Source organism: Antechinus flavipes, chromosome 3 (assembly GCF_016432865.1).
Source record: "Antechinus flavipes isolate AdamAnt ecotype Samford, QLD, Australia chromosome 3, AdamAnt_v2, whole genome shotgun sequence".
Lineage (NCBI taxonomy): Eukaryota > Metazoa > Chordata > Mammalia > Dasyuromorphia > Dasyuridae > Antechinus > Antechinus flavipes.
This window is the reverse complement of record NC_067400.1, coordinates 448,767,154-448,794,264: the sequence shown is the minus strand read 5'-3', so window position 1 is coordinate 448,794,264 and position 27,111 is coordinate 448,767,154. Positions and strand designations below refer to the sequence as shown.

Below are 27,111 nucleotides of genomic sequence, written 5' to 3'. Positions count from 1 at the left end.
TGGCTCTTCCCCATAGATTGATGGGGATTTTTTTTTTTTACAAAAGGAGTAAAAAAACCTATTTTATCTTCAAATTTCCATCTCAAAGGGATAGCACTAAGTTCAACTGCTCTTATGCCAGGCACCCATATGTCTATATGCTATAATCTTTGGCCAGTGACTGGGAAATTAGCTACACATTCCCCAGTTTCCCACATCAGTGTATGTATGGACACTGTTTTATAAGCACTCTCAGGAGGTGAAATGATCAAGCTTACTGTGTGTGGAAGCAAGGAATCCATAGGCCAGATAGGGACAGATGTCATCCAAATGGGGTATCATCCAGGGTGGAGATGGTGACGTTTGAGAATGGGACTTTTGCAAAAAATGCATCAGGTCCCATCTATGGACCCCTTTGGGGGTGTTGATGGCACACCCAACAATCCTGAATGCCTCCACTGTCCAGAGCTTCCTTGCTGAAAAGCTAGGAAGGAGTTAACTGCTGGCAGGGGCCAAATATGAGTTAAAAAAAAAAATAATAATCATTAGAAGTGGAGTTAGTATAGGGGTTATTAGGGACCATAGCCAGGAACCCCACCCAAAGGAAGACTGGGGAAGGGGTGGTGAGGAGTTTTCCATGAATGTCTTGCATACAGCCCACTTTCTCTAAAATTCAGTATGAAGTTCAACCTTCTCTGAGTTGTTAATGTACATATAGTAAGAGATATTGACAAGGGCACAGACACCTCCACTGAAGGCAAAGAGATAATTCAAGACCATTCAGTTAGCAAGAGAAGCCAAAGATCTTGGAGCTCCCAAAAAGAGTATGTAGTTTTGTTGGCCAGCTGGTTGATTGTGGCAGTCAGGTTGGAAAGGATGTTTTCATGTTCTAAGTATCCCACCCAGAGGACTACCATTGCTGTGCCTTTCTTTAAGTATCAAAGACCATTGTCCAAGAATCCCCATCTTTGTCTCCTTGAAGGGGTCGGGGCAGTGTTTGAGGCACTGGCATTATATACACTGAAAGGAGCATTTAAGTGGCCTAGAGTGTAAAACCCATAGTGCTTAAAAGGGATTAAGCATGGAGTAGAGAGAATTGTGGGCTGGGGAGGGTTCCAGTCAGAGGCATTCCTCTTAACAGGTCCCTTAGAAACATTGAAGTAGAATAGAGATCTTACTTTACAGAGAAAAGCATATTTGGAGTCAGTATAGATGTTCACTTTCATTCTCTTCCCCAGTTCCAAAGCTCTGGGTAGGGCAATGAGTTCAGCCTTCTGGGCAGAAGTCCCAGGAGGCAGTGGCTTAGCTTCCAGAGTGCCATGGAGAGTCACCATAGAATATCCTGCCTTTCTTTCCCCATTTTAAAGAAAGCTCTACCCATCTGTAAACCATTCACCGTCTGGGTTGTTACAAGGAATGTCCCTTAAGTCAGGTCGGCTAGAGTAGACAGAATCTAAAGCTTCCTCACAATTATGAATAATATCTCCCAACTGGTGTTTCAGGGAGCAGAGTGGCAGGATTAAGAGTGTGACACACCCAGAGAGTCAGGTTAAGTAGGAGAGCCTGATATCTGGCAAGTCTCTCACCAGCAAATCACTGATGCCTTTTTTTTCTAAAATGCTCTGAACCTGGTAGGGGATTAGAACTTCTAATGGCTGTCCCAAGATTAGCTTTGAGGCCTCCTCTCCAAAGCACAAGAGCCATTCTAGGGAAACTGAGTCCAATTCCTTTGAGAATTCACAATTGGTTTGGAATCACCCAGAGCATGGCCCTGCCTTTTGGGATTGTAAATCAAGATAAGAATTCAGGTAAGCGGCTCCAAAGAATGGTTCTTAAGAAATATCTCAATCCTGGCTAAGGCTGGAGCAGGAAAAAAAAATCTATTTTCTCCCAGATTTCAGAGGAAATATGGGGAGAGCTTTGGGAGCAGCACAAAAGGTCATCTGGATGTCTGAGAAGAGAAATTTGGGTGCCCAGTTTCATCATTAAATCACTTCCCAATAAGAGAGCAGGATAGGAGGAAATAATAAGAAACGAGCATTTAAATGACAGGCCACCAAGCTGGTGAGGCAGAGGAAAGGTCTCAAAACAATTCTTAAGTTCCCCTGCAATCCCTACTCTATGGGGAGAGGGATAAGAGAGACCAGAGTGCCAGAGAGAGAATGAAGAAGTCCCCATAGCAAAGAGAAATTCAATTGACTTAATGGCCACATCCAGGGATAGCCAGGGTTCCAATGTCGTGGTGGAGCGAGGGTGAGCTTGATTCCTGTCAGAGGTTAGGGTATTGGGGAGACAGCTCCTCCCCTGCAGGCAGTCCATCCTCCAGTGCTCCTCCTACTCAGCAGCCAAGAGTAGGGACTTTTCTCCAAATCTCACTTTAATTCTGTGGTCTCTCTCCTCAGCTGCAGTTTGATCCCTATCATTAAAGACTATAACAGCTATTTCTAAGGGAGAAATTTGAAGGCCCAAAGCTGGCTTCTGTAGCTTCTTCCATATTTCTGGGGCAGATTATTTAATATTAACATCTCCCAGAACATATCAAGGAGGGCATTGGTCTTGAACCTCTCAAAAATTGGATTGGGTCCTCAGAGTAATGGCCAGGTTTTTCCTTAGTCTGGGAGAGATCTGACATTGAAAGAGGCACCTCTGCTCTGTGTCTCTCCCTGAGAGTCTGGTGCTTCTCTCAGGGGGCAGAGGTTAAAATCAGTATCCTGAGGAGGAGAAAAAAGTCTGGGAGTCTCAGGATCTGGTTCAGATAAGAGAGATAGAGTTAAAGAGATATTGCTGCACATAAGGTCCTATTCTGGAAGGAATTCATAAGCCTCCTGATAGAGACTGCATAGAGATACAGAGGACTCCAGTGTCCCAAGGAGCAAGAAAGAGGGAGTTTGATTTCCTTCTGACAAGTTTAAGCAGCATCCTGCAATGCTATTTTAAGTTTTGAAATCTTTTTTTTTTTTTTTTTTTTTTTAGTTTTGAGATCTTTTAAACCAAGTTTGTCTCTGTTTTTAAGAGACTTCCTAAAGAGAATCCTTAGAGATGGAAGCTGATTGTCCCTTCTTACCACAAGCCCCAGATTTCCCAATTCTATAGCGCCTCATCAGTCTCTAGGCATCCCCAGAGATAGAGAGATGACAAAAGACTCCCTGATTAAGGGGAGCTTTTGTCAGACCACAGGATTTCCCATTTTCAGGCATCTCAGAGAATTGTGCTTGAGCTTGGAGCTCCAACGATGACCCAAATCTTTCCTGGAAATTTTTGGGTGTCCTAACTATAGAATAGACAACAAGAAAAGGCAGATTCTCAGGGATCCCCATAATAGGCCCACCAAATGACAAGGTACAAATAATGAGGTGCGAGAATTGAAAGAGACTCTCTTAACAGCAATGGGATTCCCTTAGCCAGTAGCAGGCTTTATGAAAAAGTTCACAAATCTCAATGAATACACGAGGTTTGTGGCAAAGGATGGGTTTAATTACAGTAGAAGTCAGCTTGCTGGGAAGACAGACTTCTTAGTGGGCAAGGAATATAGCAAAAGTGGGTTACACTGAGAAGAAAATATCTTCAACAGTGGGCATAGTCTTGTTAGGATATCTGTGAAGATTGGGGTTCAGAGTTGTCTTTTATTAGCTGTCTGAGGCTTGAGGTTTCAATTGAATTCAAAATTGAATGAGATTACTTAATTGGGAGTTTGAGCCACCCAATGTTGACAATGCACCAGGCCTAGATTTCCAGATGAAAGGAGATAACTTATCTTGGAAGTTTCTCTTATGGACAGAAGGGTGTGGCCCCTCCCAAGAGGCTGGGAGAGTTTGAGACTCAGGAACTCTCCCCCAAAAGGGGACAACGTTTCAGGGCCCCTCCAAAGGTTAAAGGGGACATAATTTACATCAATAACATTATTCATATATATCCCCTTCTTTCTTCTGACACTGCCACCATACTGATAAGAACCTCATTTCCTCACACTCAGTGTAGGTAATCATCCCATATTATCTTGCCTTAGTTAAACCACTTCTAGAGTAATAATTTTAATGATAATAACAAAATTTATAGTCATACAGTGCTTTAAAGATTACAAAATACCTTCTGTAATCTATCTCTCTTTATTCTCATTATAACCAATTGAGGAAAATGAAATTATTGTGGTTATTTCCAGTTGCCACATTTTAGGAAGGATACTTTGAAATGCAATTGTTCAAAGAGAAATGACAAGAACCATGAAGTACATGTCACACAGTTCAAGGACCTAAGTGTGTTTAACTTGGGAAAGAGAAGGTTTAGTTAACATAGAAATAGTCTTCATGTAGCTAAAGGAACATCACATAGAAATGAAATTCAATTTGTTCTTCTTAACTCAAAGTAGCAAAACTAGGAGCAATAGAGGAAGAATGCAGTTTGCCATAATTTCTAAAAATACTAATAAATGGAACTATCCAAAAGTTGAATATGGAGATACAAAGAGGGGAAAATCTCAAGAGATAAAATGAAAGAGTAAGCAGAAAGGGATTCTAGTAATACCAAATCTTCAATGACACTACACAATAATAATTGCCAAAATTATTTAGTATTGGATAAAAAACCAAAATGCTAATCAATGGATCAGACTACATACACAAAATACATGAGCATACAAATATAGAAGTAAAATTTTCAATTAACCTAAAGATGCCTATGTTGGGCATTCCTTATTAAACAAAACTTCAGGGAAGCCAGAAATCAATCTAAAAGAAATCATATAAATGTAAATATCTTAAATAATATATGAAGTTGAGCTCTAAATCCATGCTTGAAAAATTTTAAAAATCAAGTTATAAACAAATTAGAGCAACAAAAAAGGAAATTGTTTTATTACTATGATTAGGAGAAAAGGTTAGGAAAATAATACTATGATTATGACAAAATAAAGGAGGAAGGATAACAGAAGATAAAATTGACAATTATTACATAAAATTAAAAGGGCAACTAAGTGGTGCAATAGATAAAGAACTGGTTTTGGAATCAGGAAGACTCAGGTTTAAGTCAAATCTTTACTCGAATACTGACTAGTTGTGTGACCTAGGGCAAATCACTTAACCCTGTTGGCCTCAGTTCCTCATCTGTAAAATGAACTAGAGAAGGAAATGGCTAGCCTCTCTAGTATCTTTGCCAAAAGAAACCAAAATGAGGTCACAAAAAAGTCAGACATCGCAGAAATGACTGAAAAGCAGCACAACATATAATTTTAAAAGTTTGGCAACTTCTGGTAGCCAAGATTGGGAAGTAAGCAGGAAATTGTTGTTAACTTTCCCATATTCACCTCCAAACATCCATAAAATAGCTCCTGAAACAAATCCCTAGAATTATAAAATGAGCAAGATAGGGTGAAACAATTTCTAACCCAAAAAATCGGTAAGGTTGATGAGAAAGGTCTGTCTCATTAAGGTAAGTGTAATTCAGAACAAGAAGTCTTCCAGCAAGCCAGCAGCAAGTCCTGCCTCAACAAACCAGTGGGAGATCCTGAGCTCCAGAGTGGTGGAACAGATAAATGTCAACAATCAACAGGACTTATTATGTGCCTTAGCATAACTAGAGCAACAAGCATCCTCCAATAGCCAGATCACCACATGCTTCAGCTAAACCCTACACAAACAGTAGACATCAACTGTACAGGTACCTTAGGAAATGGGCAGATACCAGAGCCAGGACCTCACACATATCATATCAGAGCTAGGCAAATAAGCATCTGCAGCTTCAGATCCTACCATTTGCTTCAGCGTAGTCCTAGAAAAACAGGTAGCTACTAATGCTGGTCTGTCACATACTTCAGTGTCGTTCAGAGAAAAAGACAGAAACTAAGGCAGGAAGACCACTCTGGACTCAATAAAAATGAAACACCGACATTGGAACTCTGGATCAGCACTGGAAAAGCTTTCAGGATTCTGCAGTCTCCAGTAAGACCAGCCACCTCCTCCTATCCCATTCATTCAGCGCAGCACCAGACACAAAGGGGCCCCTGGAACTTCAGGGTAACAATAGTGCAATTCCAGGCAGACAGCCAATCCCCGCAGCCCCTGACTCAAAATGCTTGAGACACTGCCTCTTTAACTCCAGGAGAAGGGCTCAAATTTAAAAGAAAGGGGAGGAAAAGATGAGCAAAAAAAAAAAAAATCTGACCATAGAAAATTATTGTGGTGATACGTAAGATCAAGACATAAACTCAGAAGAGGACAACAATAGACAAAATCCCACAGAAAACCAGGAAGTGATATCAAGTCCAGAAAGAACTCATGGAAGAGCCCAAAAAGGAGCTTTAAAATCAAAAGAGGTGGGAGCACAATTGGGAAAATGCATGAGTGTTGCAAGACAATTGTGGGGAGGGAGTATCAGCAACTTGGAAAAATAAAACAAATACTTAAAAAGAATAAATAATCAAGTGGAAAAGAAAAAAAATTTAATCTACTGAAGAAAATAACTCCTTAAAAAGTACAATTGACAAGGTTGGACAAGTAGAGCTAATTACTCTATTAGACAGAATCAATCAAACAAATTCAAAAGAAAAAAAGAAAATGTAAAATAGTTCATGGGAAAACAACTAACCTGGAAAATAAATCCAGAAGAGACCTCAGAGTCACTGGACTACCTGAAAGTCTTAATTAAAAGGAGGACCTGGTAATCATCTTTCAAGAAATTATTAAGGAAAACTGCCCTGATATCCTAGAACTAAAGGGCAAAATAGGCATTGAAAAAATTCACCAATCACCTCAGGAATGAGATCCCACAATAAAAAATCCAAAGAACATTATATCTCAATTTCAGAACTATTGAGTCAAGGAAAATATACTGCAAGTGGCCAGGAAGAAATCATCAAATATTGGGGACTTACAACCAGGACTACACAGGACTTAGCAACATTGGAAGACCAGAGATCATGGAACATGATATTCCAGAAAGCAAAGTAGCTAGGACTACAATCAAAAATCACTTATCTGGTAAAATTAAGCATAATACATTTGGGAATGGGAAGATTGACCTTTTGAAAAAAAAAAGAAATATTTTTAAGTTTTCATAAGAACAAAAATTTGATCTCCAATATTAAGATCAAGAGAAACATAAATAAGTTAAGAGGGAAAAGAAAACATGAGGGATTCAATAGAACTGAAGTGTTTACATCTCTACATGGGAAGATGGTACTTGTAATTCTTAAAAATTGTATCACTAAAAAAAATTATCTTTAAAAGAAGGAATACAGGTATAAATTACAAGGTAAATTTGAGGGCATGATAAAAAAAAAATCATGAAATGACAAAGAGGAGTACACTGGGTATAGAAGGACAGAATAGGTAGGACAGGGTAAATTAGTTTATAAGAAGAAGAGGAAAAAACTTATTATAGTGGAGGGGAAGATGGGAGAGTAGGTGTAGCCACCACTTAAATTTTACTCTCATCAGTTATACACAATAAGTTTAATATGGAAGTCCATCTTACCCAAAACAGAAGTAGGAGGGGAAGAAATTAAGTAAACATGGAGGACTGACAAAAAGGAGTGTGAGATTGGGACAAAAGATGAGCAAAACACTGGTTGGAAGGGAAAAGGTGAACGGAGAGAGAGGACAAACAGGAAAAAAAATAAGCTGTGACACATGAATATAATGGAATACTATTATGCAATAAGAAATGATGAGTAGACAGATTTCAGAAAAACTGGAAAGACTTACATGAACTGATACAAAGTGAAATGAGGAGAACCAAGAAAACATTGTCCAAGCATCAGCATTGTTTTATAATCAATTATGGATATCTTAGCTCTTCTCAGGAATACAATATGCAACTCAAGTATAAAGGACTCATGAAGAAAAATTATATATACATCCAGATTAAGAAGTGATAGATGACAACTCTGAGATACCATTACACAACTCTCAGATTGGCTAGAATGACAGGAAAAGATAATGCTGAAAGTTGAAGGGGATGTGGGAAAACTGGGACACTGGTGCCTTATTGGTGAAACTGTGAATGAATCTAATCATTCTGGAGTGCAATTTGGAACTAGGCTCAAAAAGTTATCAAACTGTGCATATCTTTTGATACAGCCTCCTACTGGGCTTATATCCCAAAGAGATCTTAAAAAAGGGAAAGGGACCCACATATGCAAAAAATGTTTGTGGCAGTCCTCTTTGTAGTGGCCAGAAATTGGAAATTGAATGGATGCCCATCAATTGGAGAATGGCTGAATAAGTTGTGGTATATGAATGTTATGAAATATTATTGTTCTGTAAGAAATGAGCAGCAAGATGAATACAGAGTGTCTTGGAAAGACTCACATAAAAAGATGCTAAATGAAATGAGCAGGATCAGGAGATCATTATATACTTTAACAACAATACTTATGATGATCGATTCTGATCTCTCTCTTTAACAATGAGATGACCCAAATCAGTCCCATTTTGCTACACCCAGTGAAAGAACTATGGGAAAAGACTATGAACCACTACATAGCATTTCTACTCCCTCTGTTTTTGTCCACTTGCATTTTTGATTTCCTCCTCAGGTTATTTTTACCTTATTTCTAAGTCTGATTTTTCTTGTGCTGCAAAATAACTATATGGATATGTATACAGTATTTAACATATGCTTTAACATATTTAACATGTATGGATCTACCTGCCATCTAGGGGAGGGGAGAGGGGGAAGGAAAAGTTAGAACAGAAAGTTTTGCAAGGATCAGTGCTGAAAAATTACCCATGCATATATCTTGTAAATTAAAAGCTATAATAAAAAAAAAAAATGTGAATAGAAAATTATCTAGTTACTTATTTAATGAGATTGAGAGAGGAAGAAAGAGAAAAAAGCAGAGAAAATGAACAGCATATGTGCTTCACTAGGATACATAAACTATTAAGAGAATACAAATATGTTCTTCAGAATATCAGGTGAATTCTCTGTAGTGATTTTATGGGAATACATGAATGAGAATTTCAATGCATAGACAATTGTGCATGTATTGTAATATGCATCGTTGGAGGGAATACATATTTTTATGAGATCATATATCTATTGATATACTAGGGTATTGTTAAGCCACAATCTGCGAGATGGAGATTATTAATAAAAGCTCACATTTCTCTTGTGCTTTAAAAAAAAAGTGATAGACTCTAAATGTAGATTAAATTACACTTTTTTTCACTTTATTTTTTTGTGGTTGTTTTCTATTAGATCAATTTTTTTCTTTTACAACTGTGACTAATATGGAAATATGTTTTACATAATTGCACAAATATAACCTATATTAAATTTACTATCATTTTAGTAAGAGGGGAGGGAACAAAAGGAGAAGAATTTGGAATTCAAAATCTTGTAAAACTTAATGCTAAAAAAATCATCTTGATATATAATTAGGGGAAAAACAGAAAAATTTTAGAAAAGATTCTGCATAAACAAGAACAATGTAGTTAAAATTAAAAGGGAAACAATTATCTGGAGAAAAATATTTGCAGTATTTTTCTGATAAATAAATATCCAAGACATGTAAAGAACTCCTTTACCAAACTTTTGATTCTCTTTTCATTTTTTTGTACCACTTTCATTTCTCTACCCAATTTTTCCTCTTGATTTTTAAGATTTTTAAAGATTTTTAAAAATCTTTTTTGAGTTCTTCCATGATCTGAGAACAATTCATATTTTTCCTTAAGACCTTGAATGTAACAGTTTTTACTTTGTTTTCTTCTGAGTGTGTTTTTTAATCTTCCTTGTCACTATAATAACTTTCTATAATTAGGATTTTTTTTTTGCTGGTTACTTATTTTTCCAGCCTATTTCTTCATTTTTAACACTATGTCACATCAGGGCTCTGCTTCTTGGGAGTAGGGAGTACATTTTCTCAAGCCTTAGGATTTTTATGCAACTGTTTTCAGAACTCATTCTGAGGGTCTGTAAGCTTTCAATTCTTCTAAAGTGCATGATCTAAAAAGAAGTGCCTTTACTACTCTCTAGGCCTGTGCTCTGATCTACCAGAAGTATTCTTTTTTATCCTGGAATTGTGAAGAGGATCCCTGCTCCACAAACTCTGATGTGCTAATGCTCCTCATAGACTGCAAAGCAGATCAGAGTATGAACAATGGAACAAAATTCTATCTCCACCACCAGCAAAGGATACCCTATAATCTCATCAGTTGTCTGTTCCCTCTTATGGTCTGTGGACTAGAAACTCTGATAAGCAACTGCTGCTACTGCTGATTCACCTGTTCCTAATTTGCTAGAACTTGGTCTGTGTTGTGTGTTCCAATCTCATCCTGGTGTGGCAAACCTTTCCTACAAAACCTGCTAAGTTATCATGGACCAGAAAATTGTTTCACCCTATCCTTTTTTCGGTTTTGCCACTCCAAAATTTGTTTTGAGGTAACATTTTAAAGTATTTAAAGGTATTTTAAAGGTAAAGGAATTTAGGAAAGTTCAGGTTAGTCTTTGAATTTTCTTTGCCATCTTTACTCTGCTTCCCTATATAAAGAACTGATTCAAATTTATAAGAACAAAAACTATTCCCCCATAGATATTTGATTAATAAATATTAATTGAATGTTCTCAGAGGAAGAATTTCAACAAATGAAAAGTTATCCCAAATCATTAATAATTAGAATATAAAATAAAATAATTCTGAGTGAGGCTTCATATCCTTTATTACCATTACAAAAATGGCAAAAATGGAAAATTACAAGTGTTGGAGAGACCAGAGAAAAATAGACATAACTAAAATAGTTGAAAAAGCTGTGAATTAACTTAGTCATTCTGGACATCAATTTGAATTATTCCCAGAAAGTCACATCCTTTGAAGTAAGAATACCACCATTAAATCTATGTGCCCAAACAGATCAAGAAAGAGGGAAAGGAATCAAAAAAAAAATTATAGTAGCTCTTTTTATCATGATAAAAAATTATAAATAATGGGGTATTCATCAGTTGGGCAACTTAAACAACAATGTAGATACAATGAAATGTTATTGTATGTTTTTGTGATAATAAAAAAAATTGGAGGAAAAGTAGATGTCTATCAATTGGTGATTGACTAAACAAATACACACCACAAAAAAATTTTAAAAATAAATATAACAAAATTCAAAAAATATTAAATAGGACTTCAATGAAGAGATATGAAAAGAAAATCTCAATTTTTGTGAAGATGGTAGATTTATAAGAGTTATATATCACATGTTTTTGAACTTTTTCACTCTATCAACTAGGTGTGTTGATTTTTTTCTCCTTTTTAAAAATATTTGTTATATTCAAGAACTCTCAGGGAGGGGGGAAAGGAGAGATGATTGGGGTGACTAGGATGATATAAGACACAGAAGATATAAAAACTTATTTTGAAAAAAATAAATATTATTATGTCATCAGAAATGATAAGAGATGCATCCAGAAGAACCTAGAATGGCTTGCATGAACTGAGAGAGTGAAGTGAGGTAACATATACAATAAAATTCCTGGGGGCAGCTGAGCTGGTGGGAAGCCTCAACTTAGAAACTTTCATCTCACAGGTAGTGTAACTGATATGATGACTGAACAGGAGAAGACTGAAGTATCTTTTACCATTAAAGGATGCCAAGCACAACTTTGCTAATCTGGGGCAGCCTTCTAAATAGAAGGAGTTAGCACATACTTGGTATTTGCATTAAAAAAGAGTCAGTGCTATGGGCAGTTGCAAGAGAGCAGAGTCCCTGGTTTCCGGTATAGGGCAAAGAGGACAGCTGATATTTGCAGCCATTTGAAGAACAGAAGTGAGCAAGATCATTTGCAGGACATCATGACCAGGGACCCTATCTTGGGAGTGGAGAGGAAAGCCCAAGTCCTGGGCAGACCTCAGAAAATAATTGTAAGAAATACCTGAGACTTGGTGCATCATTCCTCATACATCAAGACTAGAACTTGATTATATTAATAGATTCAAAAATAAACTAAAAATAAAAATGAGTAAATAAAAAACAAAGAACTTAACCATAGATAGCTACTACACAATAAAGAAGATCTCAGTTCATATTCAAAAAAAGATAAAGCTTAAAAATCTACTCCTTTTTTCCAATGAGAAATGTGAAATGGTCCTAAGCACAAAAAGAATTCTTGGAACAACTTTTTAAAATATTCTTAAAATCAAATAAGAGAAATCAAGGAAAAAATAGGAAGAAAAATGAGAGCAATCCAAAAAAATCAAGAAAATTAGGAAATGAAATTCAACCAACTTGAAATAGAAAATCAAAAATTGAAAAAAAAATTTCCTTGAAAACTAGAACTGGGTAAGGGAAAACAAATGATATTATAAGATTCTAAGAAATAAGAAAAGAAAATCAAAAACTGGAAAAAAATAGAAGAGAATCTCATCAGAAAAACAACTTATGGTTCTTTAGATCAAGCAGAAATAATATAAGAAATATAATAATATATATAAGAAATATAAGAAATAATAGAAGAATAATCAGACTACTTGAAAATTATGATGAAAAATATCTTGATAAAATATTATGAGAAAGTATTAAGGAAAATTGCTCTGAATCTCTAGAACAAGAAAGCAAAGTAGAAATAGAAAAAAAAAATCTACCAATTACTATCTGAAAGAGATTCCAGAAAGAAAACTTAGAGTAATATCATAGCCAAGTTTGAAAGCTACAGGTTAAGGAAAAAATATTGGAAGCAACAAGAACAAAAAAAGCAATTTAAATATCATAGTTTGATAATAAGAATTACATAAGAACAAGAAGCTATTACATTGCAGAACTGTAAGTCTTGGAATTTGATATTTTGTGGAGCAAAAGAGCTGGAGTTACAATCAAGGGTAGCTTACTCAGCAAAAGTAATTATAATACTGAAGTGGTTTTTTTTTTTTAATGATATTTAATGAACTGAAAAACTCTCAGGTATTTGTGACAAAAATGATAACACTTAAAGAAAAATTCAACATATCCAGGGGAAATATTAGGTAAAAATTAAAGACTAATTATAAGTCAAATAATTATAAGACATAAGGTCAATTTTTTTAATATGTGAAAATATTATGAGGAATTTTATGATTGTAATCAATATTTGAGTAGTTTGAAAGTAGGCTTAGGCTGAGCTGAGTATCATGGGGTAAATTAAAAAAAAAATAAAACTATGTAGAACGAGATAAAAAGGAATAATTACCTCATACAAATGAGGCCAAAAAAAATTTAATACAGAAAAAGCTAAAAAGGGAGAAAGCAGGTAGTGCAGGAACCTTATTCTCATGTCTTCTAAATTCAGGAAGAAATAACAAGGCAAGGAAATGGAGGGGGCCATAGCTAAAAGAAAAACTCTTGTTGTGGTATGTAGATTAAAAAATAGAAGGTCAAAGTAGTGAGTAAAAGTAAAGCAGAGGATTAAAAAGGAATGGGGTAAATAGGGTGAGTAGGATAGTGAGGAAAAATAAGGGGGGGGGGGAAATACACAAGTAATTATAGCTAAAATATGAATGGGGTAAATATACTCATAACATAGAAACCACAAATTAAAAATTTGAATTTAACAATACGTGGCTTTTAAAAACACTATAAAAATGAGAGAGATATCCAAACACAAAATAAAGGGCAAAAGTAAAGTTATTTTATTTAAAAAAAAAATAGGAGTAGTAATCATAGTATTAGACAAAGTTAAAGCTAAAATAGATTTGATCAAAAGAAAAAAATAGAGAAACTACACAATGTGTCAGGAACATTATCAATATTATTTTAGACTGTTGTAAATTACTTGATATGACAAAATGTCTGAGGATATACCTGTCAAAACAGACACAGGAACTATATGAACATAAATATAAAATGCTTTTTATCCAAATAAAATCAGATCTAGATCATTAAAGTAATACATATTATTCATGAGTAGCTAAACCCAACACAATTTTTGAAATAATAAATATATTTATTCAATACCATTCTAAATAAATTACTAAAAATTATTTTACTGAGTTAAAAAAATAACAAATTCATTTGGAAGAATAAAAGGTCAAGAATTTTAAAGAAACCAGGGGGAAAAAAAGCTATAAATAAAACAAATTCAGCAGTATCAAACTTTAAACTACATTATAAAGCAACAACATTGTTGAAGAGTAAAATGGAATGGAGAATTCTGGGAAGATGGCAGAGTAGATTGGTGAATTTCAAGCTTTCCAGATTTCTCCCAAAAACAGAAGAAATATGCTTCAGGGCAAATATTGACTGGTAAAAGATCAAGAGGACTTGGAGCAGAACAGGGGTCCTCCTGGTACAACCCAAGCAGCCCTGAGCAAGAAGGAACCAGCACATCCAATGGGTACAGAAGCAGTGAAACAAGAATACTGATGGCCACCAACACTTGTAGGAGCATGGAGTTTTTGGTTTGGGCTCCATTTTTTAAAAATGTCCAGGAAAAAATGAACCAGCAAAGAAGAAAGAACCCAACCACAGAAACACACTATGAGAATTGGCAAGACCAAGGTTCATCTTCAGAGGAGGAAATTGAAGTTTAAAAAAAAACCAGCTTCTTCTTCTATCCCAAAGAGAATGTTAAATGGCTCCCTGCCCAGAGAGAATTTAAAGAACTCAACAAAAAAAAAAAAAAAAAAAAAAAAAAAAGAATTTAAAAATCAAATAAGAGACATTGAGGGAAAACTAAAAAATAAAAATAAAAAGCATCTAAGAAAAATAAGAAAATTTTGAAAAAAAAAAGTTAATCAACTATAAAAGGAGATCCAGAGTGTTAAAGATTAAAATAACTTTTTGAAAATTAGAATTGGGCAAGGGGTAGTCATTGTAGTTATAAGAGATAAAGAAATGGCAAACAAAATATAAAGAATGAAAAAATTGAACCCAATATGAAACATAAGAAAAATAACAGATATGGAGAACAGATCAAGAAAAGAAAATGTTAAGAATAATTGGGCTACCTGAAAGTTGTGACCAAAAAAAGAACTTTGATGCGATAATGCAAGAAATAATAAAAGAAAATTACCCTGGAGTGATAGAATATGAGGGGAAAGTAGAAAGAGAAAAAATCCACCAATCACCCTCTCAAAGAGATCCTTTGTGGAAAACACTTAAGAATATTATTGCCAAATTTCAAAAACCCCAGGTCAAAGAGAAAATTCTATAAGAAACAAAGAAAAAAAATAATTCAAGTATGCTGGAGCTACAATTAGAATTGTACAGGACTTAGCAGCCACAATAAAAGACTTCAGGACCTGGAATCATATATATTGGCAATCAAAATAACTAGGCCTATGGCCAAAAATATTATATCCAGCAAAATTATCCATAATATTGAATGGAAAAATATGGATATTCAGTGAATACATATAAAAATATGTGTGTGTTGCTCTATGTATGAGTGTGTATAGATGTGTGTATGTGTGTGAGTGGATCTGTGGGTGTGAATATATAAAGATATAGATATGTGTGTGGATGTTTATGTATTGGAAAGGTAGGGAAGATGTGTGGAGTGTACATGTGTGTATGTTTATATCTATTTAGGCATGTAATATATAACTGTGCTTAACTATACCCTGCTTGTGGGAAGCGAGGGCAAGGGATTAAAGGGCACAAAAAGAATAAAGTTTTAAAAGTGCATAGTAGAGAACAAAAGAATAACCTACAAGGAAGAAAAGAAAAGATGGACACATGAATATATTTTTTCTACTATTACATATTCTTTCTTGAACAGGTAATTTATTATTATACATCATGAATCCTCCCTGATGTTCTTCTGGTTACTTGACAATGTTCTGTTCTGTTTTGTTTTTGTTTTCCTTTTATGTTTTTTCTTTCTTCTATTCTATTTTTTTTATATAAAATAAGTTACAAATTTTTCCTAGATATGGAATAGTGGATAGGATAGACTCGGATCAGGGAACACATTTTTCTGCCCAGGTGTTGCAGAATGTGATTGGGGCCTTAGAACTCACTTGGGATCTCCACACCTCTTGGCATCCTCCCTCTTCTGGGAAAGTAGAAAGGATGAATCAGGAAAACAGGAACTGACTAAATTATTTAGAGACCCAACTACCTTGGACTAAATGTCTTGCTCTTGCTCTGGTCAGAATCAGAACCAAGCCACATAGAGATAGAGGGTTTTCACCTTATGAAATAGTTGTACATCATCCTTTCCAGGCTTGTCCTATGGGAAACTGGGACCCTATCTTAGAGACAAAGGATTTATTTCTTAAGAGATGTTAAATCATCACTAAGACATTTACAAGGACTTCAACAGAAGGGTTAATAGCTCAGACTCCTCTAGGTTTCCCTGTTCATAGAATTCAGGTAGAGATTGGGTGTTGATCCGTTCCTGGAAGGATGAGAAGCTGACTCTGTGCTTAGACGGACCCTGATGGACCCTACCAGATAATACTGACCTCTCGGACACTGCAATTCGCACCCGGGAGTGAGGCTGGACATACCACACCAGAACAAAAGGACCTGTGGCTCCACCTTTATCCGAGTGGACAGTTGAAGATGGGGAGACCTCAAATTACATTTGAGGAGGGGACCTCCACTGAATGGGACACAAATTCTGAATCCAGTGCATCGTAACTGTATGACTTTTCTTACATTAATTACTTTGGAAAACTCTCATGGCGCTTTCTCTGAGCTTTGGGTTTGCCTATTTCCTCATGATAACTGTAGAAACCAGACCTTTATCTTCCAGAGATGAGAACCAGATCCTTCTACTCAGGCAGAATATAGGGAGAACTTTTAACTTATCAAATTGTTGGATCTGTGGTGGATCCCAACTACTGAGCTAATGGCCATGGGTACCTATACCCTTAAGCCCAGCCTGGATCCTTAGTAACTGATCCCAAATTCATAATGGGACTGATTTCTGGAACTTAGAAGAGAAATATCAGTGGCCATTGACAGAAGATAGGATTTGTTAAACCTAATAGGTCAATGGCCAGTTGCCATTTGTAGGAGGAAGGATCAAGGTTTATGGAAAGTCAGTATGTCACCTTTGTAGGGGAAGGTCCCCCAGGGACGAGAGAACAGCAATATTGTCCTTTTACAAGGAATAGTTCAGACGTATTTTCGAGGGAACAACCTATTCTAATGGGTCATTATTCGATCTGTGCTTTAACTGCTTATACTCACCTGACTCTTAATTGGACAGGGATTTGCTATATTGGACTAATAAGGCCAAAATTTTTCTTTCTTCCTGAATAGACAAACCAATATTTAGGGATTCAGTTGTACGATGATTTGGGAAGAGAGAAATGGGGTTTAGACACCTCCAATGGAGAGGTATACCTCCAGACTGGAGATGCAAATGGTTGGGGTGATTCCTGGCCTCCAGAAAGAATAGAGTATGAGCCAGCCACTTGGGCTCAAGATGGAAGTTGGGGATATAGAACCCCAATATATATGTTGAACAGGATAATTAAGCTTCAAGCAGTTGTAGAGATTATCACCAATCAGACAGCTGAGGCACTAGATCTTTTGGCTGACCAAACTACTCAAAACAAGAGAGGCTGTTTTACAACAGCCTTGTGCTGCATTATTTGTTAGCTGAGGAAGGGTAAGTTTGTGTGAAACTAAATTTGTATATTTTGTTGTATAAAGATGTTGAAGAGATCTCAGTGTATAAATAAGAGGGGGGACTGAACGAGATAAAGTGAGATCTTTCAAGACAGTTGTGAAAATCGAGTAAGGCTTCATATATTTCAAAGTTTGAGTAGGCCTGAAGGACTTTAAGTATTAAGTCAAGGGCATACTTAAAGTGTCTCCTCCCTGCTATTTTCCTAAGGGCATACTTAAAGTCTCCTCCCTGCTATCTTAAGGACATACTTAAAGTCTCCTTCCTGCTATCCCCTCCCTGTTATCCCCCTAAGGGCATACTTAAGCCCTCTTCTTGTTATCCTCCCTATTTCAGCCAAATATGGGCACCTATGTACTTATTGGTCAAGTTCAATTTCTTGGATAGTTCCCACATTTAGAATGTAAGATCCTCAGCCAATAAGGATGAGGGTCAGTGGTGAGAAGGGAATTTGTGTTAGGGATTAAAAGCGTAGACCCTGTTCCCTGGATGAGTGGGATGCCCGATTCTCGTGAGAACGTATAATAAACTTTGCTTTGCTTCTAAAAAAATAAAATAAATAAAATAAAATAAATTACAAAAAAAGGAAAAGGAAAGTGAATAATTTCAATTATTTTAAATTAATTTAATTTTATAATTCAATATATATTTAAATATATATAAATATAATTAAATTTATAATTCTATAAATAAAACATGTAGCAGAGTAGGAGACAGAACTTTCATAGATAATCTCTCAGATAAAATGTGATTACATTGGAATATTGATGAGGGATAGGAAATGATGAACTGGTTGATTTAGAAAAACATGGAAAGACTTGTTCTTATAAAGGAAGATGCTATCCACCTTCAGAGAAACAGACAAGCAGAAATAAGCACAGTACGGTGTTTACAAATATGTGTATCAGTATATATGTATCTAAATATACATTTATAGATTTCTAGGTATATATTTACATATACACACATTTAATTGTAGCCTTCTTTAGAGAAGAAGGAAAAGGGGGAAAAGGAAAGTAAAGTTCATAGCAGAGAACAAAAGAAAACCTACAAGAAAGCAAAGAAAAGCTATGTAGCTTTAAAAATGTGTAGAATTTATTATCTAACTTTTCTTGAAATAGAATTTTATTATTTTACATTGAATCCTCTCATGTTTTGCTGTGTACATGGAAATGTTCTTTTTTCTTTTGTCATTTTGTATTTGTTTAAAACACATTTTAAAATCTACCCCCAAAAATGAAGTCTGGAGTTGAGATAGCTCTGAATAAGATGCCCAACAGAAACCAAAGAATCCCAGGTGACAACTAGAGGGAGGGAACAACAAAGACCAAAAATCCAGGTGCAAGCCCAGGAGAAATCATTTTATAGCAGGAAGCAAGCCCAGAGAGAATTGTAAGATAAAATTACCAGGAGGCATAGGCAGCCCATTATTATTAGTAACATTAGATGGATTGCCACACATGTCCCCTTGTTTCATAGGCCACTAATATGAGTTTCTAATATATACTATTTCTTTATGTCCAGTCTTCTCACTAATGAGATTAGGGCACCTGGGAGGAAGAGGAAAGGAATAAGCAATTATTAAACACTTACTATATGCCAAACACTATGTTAAGAACTTTACAAATATCACATTTGAACCTCACAACAGTGAAGGAGGTGAGATTATCTTCCTTCTATAACTAAAGAAACTGAAGGAGACAGGGGGCTCAATGTGCCCTCTATTCACAGGGGAAATATTCTATTGCTACTTTTATCACTAAACTATTTCATCTTAAAAAAAAAAAAAAAAAAAGAACTATGTCCTTATTGAGAGTCTAAGGGGTATAATATTGAATGAATATAGACCTCCAAAATATCTCAGTTCTACTGTAGCTATTGTGAGAGCCCAACGTGTGAGGGGGAGCTTTTGTGCTACAAATGAAAAATAAAAACAAAACACCTACTTTTAAGGAACTTGTGTTTTATAGACAAAAAAAAAAAATTACACTTAAGGGGTAAAAGAGTTGTCTAAGATTTTCAGCTAATCAGTAGCAAAATCAAGATTTGAACTCAGGAACCTAGATTTCACAACCAGGGCTTCTCATACTACGAAGTGTAGCTAGCTCAAAGAATAGTTTGTGTGATCCAAAGCTATAAATGAGGATTAAACATGATTATATATATTAAGATGGGATGGTATTGACTCTTCAGTTGTTGCTGTTTATTGTTTATTCTTCATTTTTGTAGAGGATCAATGACATCATGAGGTAATATCTTGACTCCTGCATAAATTTGATTTAAGGGAGACATAAAGTCATCAGCCCCACTTTCTCTTCCTGACTCATCAAAATCAAGTAACAAGAAAAAAATCAAGCTGTCTGGTTATGATCCAAGATGCAATGGATATCCTTGGCTTCTTAAAAGCCTGGCCAAGCTTCAGCTGCTTTCATGGCCTTTGTAACAAATTGTTCTCATTTGTTCATTTCATTGGTGGAAGATTCCACGTGTTTAGGGTAGTCATCCTCACAAACTCACAGGTGAGTTTGAGACCTATCAATTACCTTCAACCTGATTTAGCCTATCTTCCAAGAAAGTTTTACTGAGTTGTGACCACTGAATATGCTACAGCTTCTTGGAACCACAGGAGAGAAATGAGTGGCAAAAGTGGATGAGCAGCCCTGAAAGGAGCTCAATAAGCTCTCACATCAAAAGTACTAGTCCTCCAAGATAATAGATCAAGAATTTGAGGAAAGCCAGGGCTAAAGTTAAAGAGTGATATTTAGCTATAAAAGATTTAAGCATAGCAAAGCAAACAAGCATTTATTAAGCACTTGCTACATTGCTGGCATTGTTCTAAAAAGTGTCCTATTGTCTCTAGGGTGAGACAGAAAAGTTAGTACTGTAATGAGATGCTGATAAAAATAAAGGTAACTAGTAACGATTGGACTTTTGTTACAGAAGTAGGTAATAATCTGTTAGCAGATATTTCAGGACAACAATCACTGAAGGACAACTGTGGGAACATAAAAATACATGGGAGAAGAGGTGACAAGCCACATTCACCACTATGACCTTGTCATTTGTATATGGTAGAATTTAAACAGCTGCCCTACTACAGTATACTTTAATATACCTTACTAAATCAATCACTATTTAAGTTTTATAATACTCTATCATTATCAGTTATATAAATAACATTATTCCCATTTGAAGATGGGCTGCCAAGGACACAAAGACACACAGAAAGCTATCCGTGGGTAACAAAGCAAATTAGTGTTGGGAGACTGGCCTTCCATCATCTTCATACCTCACCCCCACAAAAATCATTAAGTAGAGTGATGTTTAGAAAATCTTACTTTCATATTCATATAAATTTTTTAGAACTAAGAAAATATGGAATGCATCTTAAGTCGTACACTTTGGCAAAATCTGAGAGGTCAAAACTTTTTAGTCCATCAAACTATACTGTCTCTAAAACAAACAAATATTTGTCTATTGTAAGTTCCTTGAGAGTAAGGACTGTTTCATTCTTTGTCTTTATCTGTAGTGATTACATAATGCCTGACACATAGCTAGAACTTTAAAAATGTTTTTGATTAATTGATGTTTTACTCTAAAAATATACAAAAAAACTAGAATTAATTTGTCCCTATTTTGACAATTTTTCCTATATTTTGTAGGATAAAGAGAACTCATAGAATAATTTGTAGGATATCTAGTAAGGCCATGTATGAAGGGTAAATATAGTTTTAAAAGAGGCTTTTCCTCCCTTTTTCCTCTACATGTAGCTAATATTGCTTTTAGCCATTCTATATATCTACAGTAGTGAAAATTAGCAGACCTTTGTCCAAAATCCAGTTCTGCCATTTATTACATGTGAATAAGAAATGTACCTTATCTAGATCCTAGTTTCCTCATTTGTAACATTAAGGTAATATATTAGTCCAAAAGTATCAAACTCTTCATCCAAAGGTCCAATGCTCTATCCATTGAACCATTTAGCTACAAGGAAATCAAAAGCCCATAGTTGCTACATAATATTTATTGTGAGCTATAAGATTGAATGAGGATGAATGTATTTATCACACATACCAGGTAAATCAAAGCATCTCAGAAGCATCATTTTTATATAGTCTTCTGACTTCTTGTCGTCTGCTTCTATGTGTCTACCAAAAATCAGCCCTGGTAATGAAAAAAAGGGCATAATCGTGTGTGTGTGTGTGTGTGTGAGTGTGTGTGTGTGTGTGTGTGTGTGTGTGTGTGTGTGTTTTCTTACCAAAGCACTGGAAATAGCATTTAGTCTTGTTTATTTCAATAGATTTCCTCTAACCCATAATGCAGAAAGAAGAGCTTGAAAGTTCTACTCAGTTCATCAGCAGCCTTTCTTACTCCACAATGGTCAAGTAGAATCTCTCCAGCATCCCCAGAAACTATGTCAAAGCACTTAGCTTTGATCTTGACACCACTCATTTCTGTGTCAGAGACTTTTAACATGGGAAAGTGGAAATCTCTAATGACCAAGTAAACAGGACCATCTCAGATTATGTCACCTTCACTGACACAAAAAGTTTGATAGGTGATGCTGTAAAGAATCGAAGTGTCATAAATCCTACCAACACAAGTCTGATTGGAGAAAGATTTGTTGATGCAGTTGTACAAGCAGGAATGAAGCATTGGCTTTTCATAGTAGTGAATGATATAATAGGCAGGGCTAAGGTCCTAGTGGAATACAAAGGGGATACCAAAAGTCTTTATGCAGAAGTAGTGTCTTGACCAAGATGAAAAAAAAAAAAATTGCTCAAGGTTATTTTGGCAAGATTGTAACAAATAATGTCATTACAGTACCAGCCTACTTCAATGTTTTCCAACATCAGACCACCAAACCCTAGAACTGTTGCTAGTCTCATTTTCCTTTAAATCATCAGTGATATAACTACTGCTGTTATTGCTTATGGTATCTGTAGAGAAAAAGATTGAAGCTGAGAGAAATATGTTGATCTTTTACTTTACAACTGGTACTTTGAATATCTCTCTTCTTACATTGAAGATGGCATCATACTATTGTTGAACATCATTCCTCTCTCCCTTGGAATTGAAACTGCTGGTGAAATTATGAGTTTTCATCAATCATAAATACATCAACCCCACCAAGCAGATAAAAATTGTTACCACCTACTTAGATAACCAACCTGGCATGCTTATTAAGGTTTAAGAGGATGAGAGAGCAATGAGAAAAGGCAAGTTGGAGCTCACAAGATCCACACCTCCTTTCTCCAGGTGTATACCTCAGATTGAAGTAACATTTGACCTTGATGCAAATGCATATTCAATGTTTCTGTGGTAGATAAGAGAACAGGAAAGGAAAATATCACTATCATCAATGACAAAGGTTGTCTAAGTAAAGAAGATATTGAGTGTGTAGTCCCAGAAGTTGAGAAATACAAGGCTGAATATGAGAAGTATAGAGACAAGGTGTTTCCCAAGAATTCTCTTCAATTTTATCCTTTCAACATGAAAACTACTGTAGAGAATGAGAAATTCTAAGACAAAATTCCTGATGAAGACAAACAGAAGAATAATCAACTGACTGGATAAGAATCAGACTGCTGAAAAGAAAAAAATCTGAGTGTCAACAGAAGAAATTGGGAGAAAGTTTGCAACTGCATCAGTATTAAGCTGCACCAGAGTACAGGGACATTCCAGGAGACCTGCCTGGAAGGTTCACAGAAAATAGAACAATCTCATCTGAAGTGCTTCTTCCAAACCCATCATTGAAGAGGTCAACTAGGTACACTGGGAGAAAAAGCATTTCACACAACTTTCTAAAACTTTAAGGACTCAAATTTATAGCCAAGGTAGTAGTAATTTAAAAGTAACATTTAAGCTACCATGTAAATCTGGGCATTATGAATGTTTAAATGTGTGCAGAAGGAAAGAAGTGAACAACATCACACTTTATGAGTACTGTAAACCAGTGAAAATATAATCCTCATCCTGAAGAATAAAATCTACTTAAAATTGGCATCATAAAAAAAGAAAGAAAAGAGCTAGAAAGGATGCTACAGTTGGAGTTAAAGAATCTCAGTTCAAATCCAAGCTTTTCAATTTACCATCTGTATAACCTTGGAAAGTCACTCAATCTCACTCTACTTCAATTTCTTTATTTTTAAAAGGAGGAGGGTTGTAAAAGATTAGAATCCAAGTTCCTCTCCAGTTCTAAAGTTATGACCTATGAAGCAGCATTGTCTTTAAAAAGAAATATTATACTTTCACCACAGCCCACCTTTGATACAGAATCCCTTCTTATTCAGAAAAACAACTATGCTGATGACAACTTCGACAACGGCAACAGCAACAAATCTGACCTAAGTGAGTAACATCTGGTGAAAAGAAAGAATGACTTTTGTTGACTAGTCAGAACATCATTTCTTCTCACCCTTGTTTTCATTCAAGGTTATGTGCACTTTGCAAAAATATTACATGAAACCTGCTTGCAAAAGTCACCATCTCTATTGATAACAATATATAATTGAATAACAGAAAGCAAAATCTGCCTTTTTTAGCCTTCATAGATCTTTCATTTTTGTATCAAAAGATAAGAAGTGACCCTATTCCAGTTGGATTATTATGAATGTACTTTCTTGTAGGATTAAGACCTCGACACTCATACAGTTGAGACTTAGATGCAATTTTTAAAAAGGAGTATCTCCAGGGACCACCTGTGCTATGATCCAATACACAATACAGTAAATTGCGATTCAGATGTTTGAGAATGAGCCAAGACATATAATTTGAATGGAAAGGATGTGCAAGTCTCCTTTTTAAAAAACTTACATCTTTTGTAGTGTCCTCGGTATTTATGAAATGTTACACCCAGCTGACATCTCTAGCCCTTTAGGAAGTTCTTCCAAAAGAGGCCAGTCTTTCTGAGTTAAAAATAAAATGTGGCACTGTGAGGCTAAATGTTTTCCAGCACATTTTGGCGGACAGGCTGGCAGCGTTTGGCTGCATAAGAGATTTTCACCCTGCATGAGATCTAAACTTGTATCTGTCAAGGATGACTTGCTAAAAATCATTCCTTATTTTTTGTGATGGAGTACCTTAGTTGTGTCATTTAGAATTTTTCCTCAAATGAAAATTTTCTTACTGTATGCCTCTGGGAACTTGGAATACACCACCATATCCAAAAAGGACTTTTCTTTCTCCTAGCTCTTTTCTTCACCAAACTTAATTGCAACCCAAAGTACAGTTTAGCATGGGGTGGGGGGTTTCCAATTTAATTAATGGCATTTAGAAACAATACCCACAATCTCTGGGATTTTACTAGAAGATATCCCCTCATCCTCATTCACCTTCACATTTTAATGAGTTAGATCCATTGAGGGGAAGGAAATGACAATTTTTGTTTATTTTTTCCCCAAATTTATTTTATTTGAAGAAACAGAATAAGCAAAAAGAAAAATAGAAAAACAATACAAAACAAAATAAGCTCTCAAAGAACTTATACTGTATATCTATCTATAGCTATCTATCAAATATTGTATATGCTTGGTGTTTTTATGTAACAAACATAAAAACACCAAGCATATACAATATTTGATAGATAGCTATAGATAGATATACACAGATATATCTTTATATGTTTGTTTGTAGGTATGTATGTATAATATATGTAGTAAATTGTAGACAATCTTAGAGGAAAGGAACTAGCATTAAGGACAACCAGTTATCACCCCACACCAGAACTGATGCAATAGCCTGCTAGTTGGGCTGCCTGCCTCAAGTCTTTTTCCATTTTAATCTATCTCCCATTCAGCTAACAAAGTGATCTTTAAGGTCTGTATCACATACATATCACATACACAAACCACTGCCCCTACACATACATATACATACCTCTTCAGTAAATTCAATCGATCCTCCAGGATCAAATGTAAAATCCATTGTTTGACATTCAAAGTCCTTCCTAATCTGGCCCCTTCCTACATTTCCAATCTACACCTTACTTACTCCCAGGAAGTCTAAGATCCAATGATGCTAACTAGCCTTCTTGATGTTTCTAAGAATCAGGGTCTGTAACTCAGCTAAATGGCACAAAAGATAAAGTGTCAGGCTTGGAATCAGGACTCATCTTCCTGTGTTTAAATCCAGCCTCAGACATTTGCAAACTGTGTGACCCTGAGTAAGTCCTTTAACCATATTTACCTCAGTTCCTCATCTGTAAAATAAGCTAGAAGAGATTCAAAGCACTCCAGTTATCTTTACCAAGAAATCCCCAAATGAGATTTAAAAGATTTAGATAGGTCCAAATGAACAACAAGAATACCTCACTATCATTAGCAAGATACTACAACCAACTGAGACAATTAATCTTAGACAATAAAAAAGTAAATTCCAAAATGATGGATTTTTACTAGAAAACAGACCACTCTCCCTTCCCTAAAACACAGTGGGCATATAAAACTTTGCATTCAGGAGCCTATCCATATTTTCCTTTGTTAGTCACTGTTTTCCCAATAGATTTAAAAAAACACTAAATCTCATTGCTTGAAAATGAATTATTTCCTAAAAAGATTTTTTTTCTCTAATGCTACTTCCCTGTGGATTACATAACTTTTGAAGGCCTACAAGAATGAAGGTATCAGAGAAGTAGTGAAATATCCTGATTTTTTTTATCCAAGTTTAAGTTCACTTTTATTCTGGCCTAAACCCAAAAGTGACTACCACTCAATATAGACTCCCTTTAAAAAAAAAAAAAAAAAAGTATGTGAAGAGACAAATATAATTTTGCTATAAAACCAAATTCTTGCAACCTTGGAAGATCTTGAATTATGTATTATAAAGAAAACTGGTACATTTTTGAGTCTCTTATTGGTGCTTACAAAATAAAAAAGCCTAGAAAGGATAAAGTTATAGTAAGAAACCATATTTAAGAACATTTTTCCAACATACCAATGAACTCCTTAGGAAATAACAATAGGTTCTAAAGATACAGAAGTGATTTAAACATCTTTGGTAGGCTTCCATAAAGAATAACAATTATCTTTTCATGTAACACATTTGCCTCTTCTAGTTTGCTGTCATTCAGCAAATAAAAATAAATCCAATCAACATAATTCACAAGTGTTCTACCTGTCAGGAGTGATTGCCTGTTGTATTTTGGCCACCAAAATTCAAGAGTATAGACATTTAGATTCTCTTTATAATCAAGCAACTCTATAATAGGTGCCAAGAATTTACTGGTATAAATGCACTTGGCATATACTGGGAAAGCACTAGGCAGAGAAACCCTGAGTTTTTCCCATCATGCATACATAAATGAAAGAGCATCTTCAAGGATCAACAAGCTCACCCTAGTAATTGGCATATAGATTTAGACCTGGAAAGCATTTCAAAGCCCATTTTGTCCAACCCTTTCATTTTATAAATATAGGAAACTAAGGCCCAGAGAAGTTAAGTCGTTTATTCAAGATCAAATAGGTAATAAATAACAGAGTCAGAATTCAAACTCAGATCCTATGACTTTTAAGTTCAATGGAAAAAATCAATACTTTTTACTACACTCCAGTGCTCCCTTTTAGTCATTCGGGTAGGCATTAAGAAACAAGC

At 35.4% G+C, this 27,111-nt stretch overlaps 1 pseudogene; it reads left to right on the top strand.

Moving 5' to 3' along the window:
- Positions 1-2,213: 2,213 nt before the first annotated feature.
- Positions 2,214-23,879, top strand: LOC127557309 (heat shock cognate 71 kDa protein-like; annotated as a pseudogene).
- The last annotated feature ends 3,232 nt before the right edge of the window (positions 23,880-27,111 follow it).